We start from the raw sequence: 581 nt of genomic DNA, 5'->3' as shown, positions 1-581 counted from the left end.
GAGGGACTTTTGAGGGTGTCAGGGAGTGATAGGACTGGGGGGGATGGAGCAAAACCAGAAATGGGTAGATTGAGATTGGATGTTAGGAAGAAGTTGTTCCCCATGAGGGTGGTGAGAGACTGGCACAGGTTGCCCAGGGAGGTGGTGGAAGCCTCCTGCCTGGAGGTGTTTGCAGCCAGGCTGCAGGTGGCTGTGAGCAACCTGCTGTAGTGTGAGGTGTCCCTGCCCATGGCAGGGGGCTTGGAACTGGATGATCCTTGAGGTCCCTTCCAACCCTGACAATTGATTCTATGATTCTATGATAATCTGAGCCATGGTGGATGTCTTGGAGCTTACAGATGGCAGACAGTGAAATGCTGGAGTCCCTGTGGCAGGGCTTTGGTAGAGACAGTTGGTGTCTCACCACTCTTTAGGCTCCTCTGTGGGCAGGCAGGCTTGAGCTGCAAAGGTGTCTCTGGCAGCAACAAATGGTACAGAGGGGCTTTCTGGAGCTGTAAGACTACCCAGGAACTTGGTAGGGGAACTCCTAGGTCTGTCACAGGGTTCAGGCAAGGCAAGGCTGGAGGAATGTCCTCCCTGCA

This window comes from Dryobates pubescens, chromosome Z (genome assembly GCF_014839835.1).
Source record: "Dryobates pubescens isolate bDryPub1 chromosome Z, bDryPub1.pri, whole genome shotgun sequence".
Taxonomy (NCBI): Eukaryota; Metazoa; Chordata; class Aves; order Piciformes; family Picidae; genus Dryobates; species Dryobates pubescens.
The sequence above is the reverse complement of the archived record's forward strand: the minus strand, read 5'-3'. Positions refer to the sequence as shown.